Raw genomic sequence first — 15,669 nt, 5'->3', positions numbered from 1 at the left:
TTGATGAATGAAAACCTCTGGCCTCAATAGATACTTGAAAAACACAATTAGAGGGAAAATCTGATATTCTCAATGTCTCTGTTGGATACATTAGACTTTTATGTCCTATTATTCACTGGGGATGTATAAACTGGACAGAATTGGTAACAGGTGAATATAGCTCAAGATAAAGGGTTTACAAAAGTGCCCTAGCAAGGATAGGTAAGAACAAGGTTGCATATTGGACAACAGAAATTACAGTAAAGGCTGTTTCACTTCAACCTGAAGAAAATATTGTTAAATATATATCCTAAGGTAGGTAGGAAGCAAAGAAGGTGTAGAACAAATGCATAGTTTACTAACTAGATGGGGAAGGCATTTCCCCAAGTGAAGGCAGACTCAAGGATGGAATATTATACATGATTTCTTGTGGAAATTAACTTGAAACATTCTCTTATATAGGATATGAGGGGAGAATCATATAGAAAAAGGCAAATACAGATTCCAATGTCATGTTTGAATAAAGTTTCTTCATTCAAAAATATTTAATTAAGGGACTACTTACTCCTAAATGCTGTTCAATGCACCAGAGGTACTGTAGTGAACAATGTAGAGAAAATGCCTCATGTTTAAATGTTAAAAGGGAGAACAGACTCTGGAGTAAACACATAAGCAGGGAAAGATTACTACAAGTATTCGAGTGAGAGGGTATGGTGGTTTGAATCAAAGTTATAGCAGCAAATGTGGAAAGAAGTGATTGTGTTTTGTATGGTATGGCGTAGTTGCTATGAGGCAGGGTAAGATGCAACTTATAGCTCTATGGAAGAAATATATAAATACTGTGATTCCAGAGAAGGAAATGGCCCATAGTTAATTCATTAAGGTTCAAGGGACAATAGATTATGTCCCAAAATACAGCTAATTTAAGAAAACGTGAACAAATGTTAACATTCTATATTGGCAGAGGCTCAACTAGTTGTATCCATGAGGAGCAGATATGAAAGCACATTCTGATCCTATGATAGATTTGATTTCTCTTTGCATACTTTCCGCTTTCGTGCTTAGAGAGATGGCATGAGGCAGATTGGCAGAAGTGAGCTTAAGCTTAGAAGAAACATATCTACATTTAAGGGGAAGGGAATTTATTTTTATAGCTGAATATTCCATTGAGTGGATAAACCATGATTTTTTAATCCATTCATATCTTGATAGACATTTGTGATATTTTAAATTTTTAGTTCCATGAATAAAATTCCTATTAACATTCATGTGAAAATGTTTGTGTAGACATATGGGATTTGTGTCGTTTATAAAAATAAGTGTTCTGTTCTCCTAAGGCCTCTTTTATGTCTTTTTTTTTTTTTTTTTTTTTTTGTAGAGACAGAGTCTCACTTTATGGCCCTCGGTAGAGTGCCGTGGCATCACACAGCTCACAGCAACTTTCAACTCCTGGGCTTAAGCGATTCTCTTGCCTCAGCCTCCCGAGCAGCTGGGTCTACAGGTGCCCGCCACAACGCCCGGCTATTTTTTGGTTGCAGTTTGGCCGGGGTCCGGGTTTGAACCCGCCACCCTCGGCATATGGGGCCGGCGCCTTACCTACTGAGCCACAGGCGCCGCCAACTTTTATGTCTTTTTTCTTTTTTTTTTTTTGCTTTAAGAAAGGCTTTCATTTTTGATAACCATTTTAGATTAATTTTTGGCCTGCTGCTAACCCCCTCTTCTCTTTTCTATGCTGTTTTCCCTGAGGGGCGCTGCTTTCCATGTGGTGAGAGTGCTTTTCATGCTTATAGGTAATCCGAAGGTTGGGAATCCTCTTGCTTTTAGTTATGCTGAGTATGGGACTTGCCTCACTTGGTCTTCTTATTCTTTATCATTTCTGAAGGGTAATGAAGATTTAAGTAGGCAGCATTAGGTTGGCCACCAACTATAAGGGCAGAACAAAGGGGAGGGTGATGTGGCAATCATGCTGGCTCAGAGAAACCAGGCTCAAATTCCTGGGACCTATAAATGTTATCTCATAAGAACAAAAAAGTTGTTTTGTGTTGTTTGTTTTTGCTTTTTTTGCAATGTGATTACGTTAAGTATGCTGTGATGGAGCAGTTAACAGGGATTATCCGCTGAGCCCTAACGGCAATCACAGTGCCCTCATAAGAGAGAGGAAAGGGAGGATTTCACACACGCTTGAGGCACGCACAGGAGAAAAGGTGACGTGAAGATGAGGAAGAGGGAGACTCACAGATGCTGGTCTCAAGAATCGGGCGCCACAGCCAACGGAATGTCCCCGGAAGCCACCAGAAGCCAGAAGAGACAGGAACAGATTTTTCCCTTCAGACTTCAGATGGAGCACTGCTCTGTGACACTTTGATTTTGCTCCATTATACTGATGTCAGATGTCTGGCCTCCAGAACAGTGGGAGACACATTTCTGTCGTTATATACCACTATGGTAATTTGGTACAGCATCTATAAGAAATGAATATAAAGAGGGTTTAGTTATTTAAATAACTTTACTAAGGATTAAAGATGGAAAAGCAAATGAATAAAAAAAAAATCTTAAAACTCAATACCAGAAATCTCTACCCTAATGACCACTCACCTTGTCCACTCTCAGGGTTATTAATTACTGACAGTTTTGCAGCGTGGTCCCCGTGCCGGTATTCTGTAAAAGAGACCCTGTTCTATTGGGCAATACAAGGTCAATATATACGTGTAGTTAGGGATGTTGCATAAATATGTTCTGTTCTGGAATATTCTCTAAGTCCAATTCCTGTGCACCTACATTATCTCACTGTTTATACAAGAGTTGTTCAAAATAAACCAATACAAAAAGGTTATACCTCAGCTATCTCTTTAGAGCACCCTTCTGGTGAAGTGAGCTTTCAACATAACATGTAGAATGATGAATTTAATAATCTGACACATCGCTACTTGGTTTATTTTACCAGCTCAGGTTTTCTTTAAGTAAGTAAATTAACAATTAGGTAACATAATTTTGTGCTTAATAAATCAGCCTCCATTAGGATCAAGCAAAAATTTACCTAAAAGATAAATTCCAGTTCCTACCTTTACAACCCATAAGAAGTCAAGGATATTCTAGCTTGGCACCAGAGCAGCCTAGTACTTTTGTGGGAAATAGCCTACTGCCTTTTTTCTTTTTTAAATTTACTCATGACAAATTAGTAGTTAAGGAAAAATGATAAACAAATTTGAATGAAGAAAAAGTAGAAAGTTTTAACGTATGTGTATGTGTGTGTGTATGTAGTGTATGAATATATGAATATATCATTTCCATTTATTGATGGTTTTTTTGATAAGGAAAATCCTAAAAACGTAATGGGAGAAAATGAGATGTGGATAACATGCAAGCAGTTAAGCAATAGTTCCAATATGCTGTAAATATGTGGCAAAATATAATGATCTAGTCTTTAAAAATAATTTCTGTGTAACATTCTTCTTAGTAAAGTTTCTCAAGAATGGAAAAAATATCCAATGTGTTCAATATTAATATGAAACAAGCATATAAACAACTATATGTTCCCCCACCCCACGCACAAAAAATACAAAATGGCTTGCTGCCTGTAACTCAGCAGCTAGGACTGCAACTACATACACCAGAGCTGGCAGGTTCAAACCCACCCCAGGCCTGCCAAACAACAATCATAACCAAAAAACAGCCAGGTATTGTGGCAGGCAATCCCAGCTACTTGGGAGGCTGAGGCAAGAGAATCACTTAAGCCCAAGAGTTTGAAGTTGCTGTGAGCTGTGATGGCACAGCACTCTACTGAAGGTGACATAGTGAGACTCTGTCTTAAGAAAAAACAAAGAAAAACACAAATATAGGCTAACAAGGGAGAGGAAGGAGGGCTATTGGCAGGATCTTTCCTAAGGTGCATAATGTGAGGGTGTTCTGCTTGCCCCGGGTGGAAGGGCTCAACTACAACTTCAAGTTTACCTTTGAATTGGAAACAATGTAACTTAAACATCTGTACCCTCATATTAATCTATAATAAAATAACATTTAAAATATGTATATAGCAAAGTAAATAGGAAAATAAAAATAATTTCCATTTAGGTAGTATTTTGAGTCCATTCTTTTGTTATCACAAAATCTCTCTAAAGGAGAAAGGACAATTCAGAATACAACCATTCACAGATGGAAAAAATAAAGCCCAGAGTTATGTTTGGTTTGATAATGGAGCACTAAAGATCACGGAGCAGTGTGTCTTTCTTAGTACCTGTTTCTAATATACTTTGCACCTTATAATGCATTGTCTTTTTAGTGACAATTTAGATTTAGCAGAACTAACATTGTGAATTCACTGGAGGAGAGAAAATAATTGAAAAAAAAATTCAGAAGTAGGACCAATGCATTGAAGAATGCATTAAAATTATCAATCAATCACTTGAAATTAGGTTAAAACTGTATTGGGGGAAATATGCAATTTTCAAGTTTGAACATAGCCTCTAAATATTTGATCCTATAAGGAATTATTCAATGTTTAAATGATTTTAATGAGAGTTCACATGTATATAATAATTATTATTAGTGAAAGAGCAATACATTCCCCGAAATGAATAATTTTATTTCTAGGCTGAATGGGTTTGCTATAAAATGAGTAGTCAGTTACCTTTTCCATCTTTATTCAGTAAACTGAACTGAATTAAAAATAAAGACAAAAAATATGAACTCAAAGTAAAGATGTGTTCACAGTTAGGAACCTGCAGACAGATTTTCTAAGTTTCTTCTACGCCTAGTAAGCCCGGGAGACCCATGTAAGAGCACTGTAGGGAGTGATTTACATTCCCATTGTGTTTCAGTGACTTTAAGTGTTAATTGAAGTTCCTCTTTCTGAGGTGCAGAATACCAGATCAGAAAGAATTTCTTTGCCAATTATACTGTAGTACAGTATCACTCTTACATAGAGTAATGTGTTTTACTTCTTGACATCTATGCTATTTTCTTTGGTATTTATAAACAAATAAAAAAGAGTATCATAGCAGCTATTGTAGGTCTTAATGAGATGTATGTTGTTAGTTGCTTTTTTTTTCAGCCAACAGTGGAAAAGTTTATTTTATTTGGTTCATTTCTGTTTTGAGAAAATAAAGTATAGCTTTGCCTACATGGTCTGGAGCTAAACTAAAGGAATCTGTATCTTCTCTGAATATGAGAACATTCAGCTGTATATTCAATAATTTATTTATTATATTTTATTTACTTATAAGTTACTGATCACCTACAATGTGGCAAGCAGTCTCCATAGCTCTAAAAATGTAAATGGGCAAGCTACAGTCTCAGTTCTCCAGGGATTGAGTTTATCGTGAAAGGCAGATAGGGGAACACAATTCTATTGCCCAGAGTGCAAAATGAGAGGCATATTTGTTTGATAAGGGAGAACCAAGGAGAAGTTTCCAACCTGACCTGGGTGTTTCAGGAAGAGTCTCAGGGAAGAAATGAGGTTTTCATATTTTTGTAATGGTATTGACTTTGTCCTCAGTATACCTGCAACTTATTTTGTAGGCAATCTCATTTTATGAAATTCTTCCACAATAAAGAGCTGATATCCTTTGTTTTCCTGTTTCAGGAGGAATGCTTTCTTGTCCAATGTTTGTGCTTTGAAGGATTAGCTTTGGTAAATGAACAGTGAGAGGTAGAATTACTCATGGGATGAACTGCTGTCTACCTGTGTTGCCACATAGTCTTAATCAATGAAGACAGAAAATAACTCCCCATGCTATTTTATTTTTGTTCAATGTTATGGAAAATATTTTCACATACCTGTTCAATAGAAAAGGTAGCTCAGCAGTGACAATATCGATCATAGAACATTATTGTGTTTAACATCAAAATCCCTGTTAAAATGGTTTTAGAAATTGAAATCTAAAATACGAATTCATCATTATAATGAAGATTTGGAAATTGCACACAAATCATTCATTATTCCTGGTGTCAAAACTTTTTGAGCAAAAAGAAATAGTACTTAGTACTTCATACCAAGCCTTTCTTTTGTCCTTTCTTTAAATTTTAGATTAATAAGAGACAATAAGGTTACAATGTATGCATGTTTGGGGTAAAGTTCCTGTTGTACTTGTGTCCCACCCCCAGGAGGCGTGCCATATATTCTCACATGATACCCATTAGGTGAGAGCACAGTGATCCCTTCTTCTCCCTCCCCCATCTTGACTTGAATTGAGATTTTCTCTTATGTGGGCATGTATTAGTTTGTCTACTGGCTTTGTATTAGTATTGAGTACATTAGATACTTGCTTTCCTATTCCTATGATATTTTACTAAGAAGAATATGTTTCAATTCCATCCAGGTTAATACAACACAAGAAGTAAAGCCTCCATCATTCTTAATAGCAGAATAGTATTTCATGGTATACACATACGACAGACAGCTTGTTAACATTTCTGAGTTATGGGCATTTAGGTTGTTTCCACATCTTGGCTATTGTAAATTGAGCTGTATTAAACCATCTAGTGCAAAGGTCCTTATGATAAAATGGTTATTTTTCTTCTGGGTAGATGCCTAGTAATGGAATTGCAAGATCAAGTGGAAGGGTTACTTTAAGTTCTTTGAGGATTCCCATACTTCTTTCAAAAGAAGCTATAATGTCTTAAGTCTCACCAACAGTATAAAAGTATTCCCCTCTCTTCACATCCTCATCAGCATCTGCAGCTTTGGGACTCCGTGATATAGGCTATTCTCACTGTAGAAAGGTGATATCTCAGCATGGTTTTTATTTTCATTTCTTTGCTGATTGGGCTCAAGGAACATTTTTTTCACATGTTTATTAGCCATTCATCTGTCTATTTCAGAGAACATTCTGTCCATGTCTTTTGCCCACTTACAAATGGGGCTGTTTACTCTTTTTTGTTGATTAATTTCAGTTCTTTATAGATTCTACTTAACAACCCTTTGTCAGATTTGTAACATAAGAATATCTTCATTAGAGAGCACCAGAGCAAGCCACATCTGCGTTTTCACCAGACCCCTGCGATCCAGTTGCCAGAGACCTTTTAAACTCTCCTACCTGAGATAGGTGCTGACTGAGACAATTGATTTGGACCTTTTGAGCCAATCACCCAAGGACTATTCAAGTGATATCCTGGGTGTGTGGTTGTAGGAAGGTTTGACTTTCCTTTTCCAATTGTTACCTGTGGGGGGCAGGGTGACTTAACTGCTGGTATATCTCCACAGCTGAGACTTCAACCCAGAGTAACTGTTTCACTAGGGTCGAACAGAAACCAGCTGAAAACAAGACAGAACCACTTAGCCCCACCACACCGAAAAAGTCCCCAGTTTCTCAGGTCATAGCACTATATGACAAAGCTCCAGGGGAAAAATCAAATGGTGTAAAACAAACATGGGGCGGAATCAGCGGAAAAACCCTGGTAACATGAATAACCAGAATAGATCACCCCGCCCCCACCCAAGGAAAGATATGGCAGATGTAACTGAAGATCCCATTCATAAACAGGTGGCTGAGATGTCAGAAATCAAATTTAGAATTTGGATTGTAAACAAGATTAATAGACTGGAGGAAAATTTGGAATTAGAAATTTGAGGAGCAATTCAAAAGGCGGAATTAGTAATTTGAGGAGCAATTCAAAAGGCGGAATTAGTAATTTGAGGAGAAATTCAAAAGTTGTCTCAAGAATTTAACGAATTTAAAGACAAAACCATGAAAGATTTTGACCCACTGAAGCAAGAATTTGCAGCCCTCAAAGATCTGAAAAATACAGTAGAATCCCTCAGTAACAGAGTGGAGCAAGCAGAAGAAAGGATTTCTGACATTGAAGACAAAGCCTTTGAACGCTCCCAAACTCTCCAAGAAGAAGAGAAATGGAGAGCAAAAACGGATCATTCTCTCAGAGAGCTCTGGAATAATTCAAAGAAGGCTAATATCCACCTCATTGGAATCCCTGAAAGTGATGAAGTGGCCTCACAAGGCACAGAGGCCCTTCTCCATGAAATTATGAAAGAGAATTTTCCAGACATGCCAAGAGATTCTGAAATTCAGATAGCAGACAGTTTCAGAACCCCAGTACAACTCAATCCAAATAAGACATCCCCCAGGCATATCATAATTAACTTCACTAAAGTTAATATGAAGGAGAAAATTCTGAAAGCAGCCAGATGTAAGAAATCCATTACCTACAAAGGGAAGAACATTACAATGACTGCAGATTTCTCTGCTGAAACTTTTCAATCCAGAAGAGGGTGGTCATCAACTTTCAATCTCTTAAAGCAAAATAACTTTCAACCCCAGATCCTATATCCAGCTAAACTGAGTTTCATTTATGATGGAGAAATTAAACACTTTAATGACATTCATATGTTAAACAAATTTGCCATAACCAAACCAGCTCTTCAGGATATTCTCAGACCTATCCTCCATAATGACCAACTCAATCCTCTACCACAAAAGTAAACTCACTCAGAAACTTTTGATCAAACTCTAACTTCCACAGTAGCAAAAGGATTAAAAATGTCCACTGGACTTTTAAAAAACTCGATACCCAAAATTTTACCAGACTTATCAATATTCTCCATTAATGTGAATGGCTTAAACTGTCCTCTAAAAAGGCACAGGTTAGCGGACTGGATAGAAAACCTCGGGCCAGATATTTGCTGCATACAAGAGTCACATCTTACCCTAAAAGATAAATATAGATTCAGGGTGAAAGGATGGTCATCCATATTTCAGGCAAATAGTAGCCAGAAAAAAGCAGGTGTTGCGATTCTATTTTCAGATACAATAGGCTTTAAACCAACAAAAGTAAGGAAGGATAAGAATGGTCACTTCATATTTGTTAACAATAATACTCAATATGATGAGATTTCAATTATGAATATTTATGCACCCAACCAGAATGCACCTCAATTTATAAGAAAAACTCTAACAGACATGAGTAATTTGACTTCCTCCAGCTCCATAATAGTCAGAGATTTCAACACTCCTTTGGCAGTGTTGGATAGATCCTCCAATAAGAAGCTGAGCAAAGTAATTTTAGATTTAAACCTAACCATCCAACATTTGGATTTAGCAGACATCTACAGAACATTTCATCCCAACAAAACTGAATACACATACTTCTCATCAGCTCACGGAACATACTCCAAAATCGATCACATCTTAGGACACAAGTCTAACCTCAGTAAATTTAAAGATATAGAAATTATTCATTGCATCTTCTCAGACCACCATGGAATAAAAGTTGAACTCAGTAACAACAGGAATCTGCATACTCATACAAAAACATGGAAGTTAAATAACCTTATGCTGAATGATAGCCGGGTCAGAGATGAGATTAAGAAGGAAATTGCCAAATTTCTGGAAGAAAATGACAATGAAGACACGAATTATCAGAACCCCTGGGAAACCACAAAGGAAGTCCTAAGAGGGAAATTTATAGCACTCCAAGCCTTCCTCAAAAGAATGGAAAGAGAGGAAGTTAACAACTTAATGAGACATCTCAAGCCACTGGAAAAGGAAGAACATTCCAACCCCAAACCCAGTAGAAGAAAAGAAATAACCAAAATTAGAGCAGAATTAAATGAAATTGAAAGCAAAAGAATTATACAGCAGATCAATAAATCAAAAAGCGGGTTTTTGGAAAAGGTCAATAAAATAGCTAAATCTTTGGTTAAACTAACCAGGAAAAAAAGAGTACAGTCTCTAATCTCATCAATCAGAAATGACAAAGATGAAATAACAACAGACTCCTCATAAATTCAAAAACTCCTTAATGAATATTACAAGAAAAGTTATTCTCAGAAATATGAAAATCTGAAGGAAAATGACCAATGCTTGGAAGCACATCACCTTCCAAGACTTAGCCAGAAGCAAGTGGAAATGTTGAACAGGCCAATATCAAGTTCTGAAATAGCATCAACCATAAAAATCTCCCTAAAAAGAAAAGCCTGGGACCAGATGGCTTCACCTCAGAATTCTACCAAACCTTTAAAGAGGAACTAGTACCTATATTACTCAACCTGTTTCAAAAGTAGAAAAAGAAGGAATACTACCCAGCACATTCTATGAAGCAAACATCACCCTGATTCCCAAACCAGGAAAAGACCCAACAAGAAAAGAAAATTGAATCCTAGTAAATGTGGAATGTAAAGGTCTTAGCAAAATAACTAAGAAAATGCCACGAAAGCTATGTTAACTAGTGTGATGAAAATGTGTCAAACAGTCTATGAACCAAGTGTATGGTGCCCCATGATCATACTAATGTACACAGTTATGATTTAATAAAAAAAAAGAAAATTATAGACGAATATCACTAATGAATGTAGATGTAAAAATATTCAACAAGATACTAACAAACAGAATCCAGCAACACATCAAACAAATTATACATCATGACCAAGTCGGTTATATCCCAAGGTCTCAAGGCTGGTTCAATATCCATAAATCTATAAATATAATTCAGCATATAAACAAATTAAAAACAAAGACCATATGATTCTCTCAATTGATTCAGAAAAAGCTTTTGATAATCTCCAGCACCCCTTTATGATCAGAACACTTAAGAAAATTGGTACAGAAGGGACATTTCTCAAACTGATAGAGGCCATCTACAGCAAACCCACAGACAATATCATATTGAATGGAGTTAAATTGAAATCATTTCCACTCGGATCAGAAACCAGACAAGGCTGTGCGTTGTCTCCACTTTCCATTACTTTAACACTGTAATGGAAGTTTTAGCCATCGCAATTAGGGAAGAAAAGGTGATCAGGGGTATTCATATAGGGTCAGAAGAGATCAAACTTTCGCTCTTCGCAGATCATATGATTACATACCTGGAAAACACCAGGGATTCTACTACAAAACTCTTAGAATTGATCAAGGAATACAGCAGTGTCTCAAGTTACAAAATCAACATTCATAAATTGGTAGCCTTTATATATACCAACAATAGTCTAGCTTAAAAAACAGTTAAGGACTCTATTCCATTCACAATAGTGCCAAAGAAGGTGAAATATTTGGGAGTTTATCTAACAAAGGACATGAAAGTACTCTATAAAGAGAACTATGAAACTCTAAGAAAAGAAATAGGTGAAAATGTTAACAAAAGGAAAAACATCCCATGCTCATGGCTGGGAAGAATCAACATTGTTAAAATGGCCATACTACCCAAAGCAATATATAATTTCAACGCAATCCCTATTAAAGCTCCACTGTCATACTTTAAAGATCTTGAAAAAATAATACTTCATTTTATATGGAATCAGAAAAACCCTTGAATATCCAAGATATTACTCAGAAATAAAAACAAAGCAGGAGGAATCACGCTACCAGACCTCAGACTATACTACAAATCGATAGTGATCAAAACAGTATGGTACTGACACAAAAACAGAGAAGTAGATGTCTGAAACAGAATAGAGAACCAAGAGATGAATCCAGCTACTTACTGCTATTTGATCTTTGACAAGCCAATTAAAAACATTCAGTGGGGAAAAGATTCCTTATTTAACAAATGGTGCTGGGTAAACTGGCTGGCAACCTGTAGAAGACTGAAACTGGACCCACACCTTTCACCATTAACTAAGATAGACTCTCACTGGATTAAAGATTTAAACTTAAGACATGAAACTATAAAAATACTAGAAGAGAGTGCAGGGAAAACCCTTCAAGAAATCAGTCTGGGTGAGTATTTTATGAGGAGGAACCCCCAGGCAATTGAAGCAGCTTCAAACACTACTGAGACCTGATCAAACTAAAAAGCTTCTGCACAGCCAAGGACACAGTAAGTAAAGCAAGCAAACAGCCCTCAGAATGGCAGAAGATATTTGCAGGCTATGTCTCTGAGAAAGGTTTAATAACCACAATCCACAGAGAACTCAAATGTATAAGCAAGAAAAGAGCAAGTGATCCCATCACAGGCTGGGCAAGGGACTTGAAGAGAAACTTCTCTGAAGAAGTCAGGCGCATGGCCTACAGACATGAAAAAAATGCTCATCATTTTTAATCATCAGAGAAATGCAAGTCAAAACTACTTTGAGATATCATCTAACTCCAGTAAGATTAACATATATCACAAAATCCAAAGACCAGAGATGGTGGCGTGGATGTGGAGAAACGGGAACACTTCTACACTGCTGGTGGGAATGCAAATTAATATATTCCTTTTGGAAAGATGTTTGGAGAACACTTAGAGATCTAAATATAGATCTGCCATTCAATCCTATAATTCTTGTGCTAGGCATATACCCAGAAGACCAAAAGTCACATCATAACAAAGATAATTGTACCAGAATGTTTATTGCAGCCCAATTCATAATTACTAAGTCATGGAAAAAGCCCAAGTGCCCATCGAGCCATGAATGGATGAATAAATTGTGGTATATGTACACCATGGAATATTATGCAACCTTAAAGAAAGATGGAGACTTTAATTCTTTCATGTTTACATGGATGGAGCTGGAACATATTCTTCTTAGTAAAGTATCTCAAGAATGGAAGAAGAATTATCCAATGTACTCAGCCCTACTATGGGACTAACTTATGGCTTTCACATGAAATATATAACCCAGTTATAACCTAAGAATAGAGGGAAGGGGGAAAGGAGGGGGAGGTGGGTGGATGGAGGGTGATTGGTGGGATTACATCTGTGGTGCATCTTACAAGGGTATATGTGAAACTTAGTACATGTAGAATGTAAATGTCTTATCACAATAAGTAAGAAAATGCCAGGAAGGCTATGTTAACCAGTGTGATGAAACTGTGTCAAACGATCTATAAAACCAGTGTATTGTGCCCCATGATCGCATTAATGTACACAGCTATGATTTAACAATTAAAAAAAATGGGAAAAAAAAGAATATCTTCTTTCCTTCTAAAGGTTGTCACTTTGCTTTAATTTTTTTGTCCCTAGCAATGCAGAAGCTTTTCAGCTTCATTAAGTCCCATTTGTTTATTTTTGTTGTTGGAATTGTCACTGAAGTCTTGTTCATAAAATCTTTCATCATATCAACATCCTCAAGAGTTTTTCCCACACTTTCTTCTTCTGTATAATTATGGATAAAAGCTTCTACATAGCTAAGGACATGTCTTAGATTTAAACCTGTTATCCATCTTGAGTCAATTTTTGTAAGTGATGAACGATGTGGGTCCACTTTCTGTCTTTTACATACAGTTATCCAATTCTCCCATCACTGTTTATTTAATAGGGATTCTTTTCCCCATTGTATGGTTTTGCTTGTTTTATCCAAGATCATATGGGAGTAAGAGACTGGTTTCACCTCTTGGTTTTCTATTTGATTGCATATATCTATGAATTTTTGTGCTAATACCATGCTGTTTTGATATCTGTGGACTTATAAGATAACTCGAAGTCTGATATAATGATGCCTCCAGATTTCTTTTTATTACTAAAAATTGCCTTGATTATACAGTTTTTTTTCTGGTTCCGTAAGAAATGAAGAACTATGTTTTCCAGTTGTTATTCTAATGGGGATTGTATTGAATCTGTCAATTGCTTTGGCTGGCTTAGACATTTTAACAATTCTTCCTTCCCAAGAGCATGGTTTGTTCTTTCATTTTTTAATGTCTTCTGCTGTTTATTTTCTCAGGGTTTCACAATTCACTTTGTACAGGTCCTTCCCCTGTTTTTTTTTTTTTTTTTTTTTTTTTAGGTTTATTCCTTGGTATTTCATGTCTTTGAAGCTACTGTGAAGGGTATTGTGTCCTTGATTTGCTTCTCCACTTGGGCTGTTATTGGTGTATATAAAGGCTATTGATTCGTGGACATTAATTTTATACCCTGAGATTATTGTATTACTTGATGACTTCCAGGAGTCTTGTAGTTGAGTCTCTGGGGTTCTCTAAGTACAAGATCTTGTCACTGGGAAAGAGTAAGAGTTTGACCTCCTCTGCCCCCATTTGGATGCCCTAATATCCTTCTGTTGCCTGATTGCATTGGTTATAACTTCCAGAACTATGTCGAATAGTAATGGCAATTGTGAACATTTTGTCTGGTTCCAGTTCTGAATGGAAAAGCTTTCAGTTTTGTTCCATTCCGTATGATATTTTCTGTGGGTTTATCATTGATGGCTTCGGTTTAAGAAATATGCTATCTATGCCTATTTTCTTAAGTGTTCTTACTAGAAAAGGGTGTCTTTTGCTCTTTGTTATAATATTAATGGTCCCCTCAACAACCACTCTGTATTATCCAGTACCTTGTTCAACTTTTTGCTCACCGCTTGTAGAGAGAAGATAGAGAAATTTAGGTACAAATCTTGTCTACTTTCTGATATCCACACATACAAACATTAATGCTATAGGTATTCACTTTCCCTCTTTCTCTTTTGACTTTTCCCTTTTAGTATATGGTATAGTTTGGATGTTTGTCATCTCCAAACCTCATGTTGAAATTGTATCCCCAGTGCTTGAAGTGGGGACTGATCAAAGGAGTTTGAGTCATGGGATTAGATCCCCCATAAGTGGTTTGGTGACATCTTTGTGTTAATGAGTGAGTTCTTACTAGATTTAGTTCCCCCAGCAATAGATGATGTTCCAAAGATCCAAAGAGGCTGGCACCTCCACTCCCTCTCTTACCTCCTCATTCACCATGTGATTTACATACATGTCAGATCTCCTTCACCACCCACCATGAGTGGGATCAACCTGAAGCTTTCCCCAGAAGCCCATGCTGATGTCATGCTTCTTGTACCACCTGCAGATCTGTGATCCAAAAAGACATCTTCTTGTAATTACCCAGCTTTAGGCATTCCTTCAGAGCAACACAAAGGGAGTAAGATAGCACATGAACATATTTAAGTCTTTTCCATCATAACCAAAATCAATGGTAAAAATCACATACCCTAAATGTATGCCTCTGGTAGTCCTTTTCCTTCCCTTACATTCTCACAAAGTTTATCTCTCTATTCCCCCCATTTGACCATACTTCATTCCAAAACAATATGGATTAAGTCTCTTTTGGCATTGCCAAATCCGACATTATAAAACTGAAACTCTTTCTTGCATTTGGCACTTGTAATCATTTTCTTCATTAAATGTATTTTCTCTACTTTAACTTCTACTAACTTGATTTCCAAGTAACCTTCATATTAATCACCATAGTAGCCTTCCAATGCTCCTCCAAACTTTTGGACTTATACATATCATCCTGTTCTCCTGAGTTACAAGAAGAATTTAACTAAAACACAAATCTTATTATCTCACTTCACCGATAAAATCCATCAAAGACTTTCCATCACCTGAAGCATATATTTCCAAGATCTTAAATTGGAAAGTTAAGTAGTCTTTCTTGATTTCATCCTATCTGTACAACCTTAGCCTTCATTTTTCTTATATTTCTGACTCCTCAAAAATTTTTGGTGCTCCTAGAATTTCATTTTTGATCTGTAACTTTTCTCAAATACTTGCCCAAGTAACCCCATCTGTCCTTAGGGTTACTCTTCTTTGCTAATCATTGCATAGTCACCTCAAATTTGCAATGTCAAAAAATGAAACAATCCCATCCTATCTAAATGAATTCCTTTTGATTCATTTTTTTCATTAATTATTTTTCAAGGCAACTTACTTTTCCAACAAACAAATGTCAAATCTAATACAATAGAGTTCAATATAGATCAGTATTGAACATGTAGCTGCTCAGAATCATTCAGAGATGCAGACTTCTCCTAAGTGCTATGTCCTACCCTAGGAT

At 36.5% G+C, this 15,669-nt stretch overlaps 1 pseudogene; it reads right to left on the bottom strand.

The window, feature by feature from the left end:
* LOC128580896 (fatty acid-binding protein 5-like) overlaps positions 1–14,585 on the bottom strand; it is a 38,218-nt pseudogene extending 23,633 nt beyond the window's left edge.
* Between the last annotated feature and the right edge of the window lie 1,084 nt (positions 14,586–15,669).

Source organism: Nycticebus coucang, chromosome 3, assembly GCF_027406575.1.
Source record: "Nycticebus coucang isolate mNycCou1 chromosome 3, mNycCou1.pri, whole genome shotgun sequence".
In the NCBI taxonomy this organism is placed as follows: Eukaryota; Metazoa; Chordata; class Mammalia; order Primates; family Lorisidae; genus Nycticebus; species Nycticebus coucang.
This window is presented reverse-complemented; position numbering and strand designations above follow the sequence as displayed.